Consider the following 1,165-nt stretch of genomic DNA (forward strand, 5'->3'; position numbering starts at 1 on the left):
GCTGAAGATGTTCTTGCTAAGCTGAACACGGCGGGCTACTCTGTCCGTGGAAACAGTCAGTTTATTTTCCACTAAATTGAAATGATGACACTGATCTTCTGAATGAGACGTTTTTACGCTCATGATCGTATTTTTTCTCCTCTCAGCCTTGAGTCTGAAGACGGCCCACCTGCTGGTGACGCTCGGAGACGTATCCTTCACAGCTGCGCTGCTGGATCTGTGGACCTGCTCACATTTACAGCATTATCTGTTATCTTTATAATATCATTATATTTTATTAATCAGTTGACATGAAGGTCTGGAAGCTAAGACGAGTGTTAGGGACATTGTAGATTTAAAAAAAAAAAATAGAGGGAAATATTCTGAAAAAAACTCTAATAATAATAATAATAAAAATAACTAATGTTGAGAATTTGCGTGAAAAATAAAATATTCATTTGTTTGAATATTATTTCTAAGCTAAAGAATGAACTTTCAACTCACAGAAAAACAAACTGGTATCAGTGAAAGAAGAAACTGTTGATGCTGTTTGTTGCTTTTTTATTATTAATATTATTTAAAGTAATATTACTAATATTGGATACTCTCTGAGGTTACAAAGTTGCAAGTTTGTTAAAAAAAAACATATTTCTGAGGAAAAAAAAGGTAAAATTTGCAGTTTTATAGACTCTTACTTATAGAGAATATTCAGCTTTTTTCTTGCAAATTTACAACATTAACCTTAAAGTTTTTTTTTACAGAATATTGCCCTCTATTTTTTATTTTATTCATATTTTTTCTAAATTTAAATGGCCCCAGTATGCTGGCGTTTGAAGCAGCCTGCAGAGCTTCAGCGTGTCACCAGGTTGAATCAAACTCTTGGATGGAGGTGTTGACTTCGACGTTTTGAATTGGTTTAAAGTCTTTAACGGGTTCTTTCAGGTCGATAAGACCGGAGACCTGAACGTGGTGGAGCTCTTTAATCTGGAGCACTATGTGGCTGCCGTCAGGAGGGAGTACGTGGAGAGCTACGAGAGGCGGACCCCGCCCGCCGTCACTCAGGCCCAGATGAAGAAGATCCTGTCGGCCCACGGTGACGCATCACATCTTTAACCCTTTGAAGCCTGGACTGGCATCAGTGTTCCTGTGCTGCGTTCAGACGCCCTTCACAAGCTATTTAACCCTC

The 1,165-nt window shown here is 38.3% G+C and overlaps 1 long non-coding RNA gene across 1 annotated transcript; it reads left to right on the plus strand.

The window, feature by feature from the left end:
* On the plus strand, window positions 1-1,066 carry LOC121963788. The gene is made up of 3 exons (XR_006107278.1): window positions 1-55; window positions 147-190; window positions 922-1,066. It is a non-coding gene; the product is annotated as an uncharacterized LOC121963788 (long non-coding RNA).
* Window positions 1,067-1,165: the final 99 nt, after the last annotated feature.

This window comes from Plectropomus leopardus, unplaced genomic scaffold (assembly GCF_008729295.1).
Source record: "Plectropomus leopardus isolate mb unplaced genomic scaffold, YSFRI_Pleo_2.0 unplaced_scaffold12508, whole genome shotgun sequence".
NCBI classification, from domain to species: Eukaryota; Metazoa; Chordata; class Actinopteri; order Perciformes; family Serranidae; genus Plectropomus; species Plectropomus leopardus.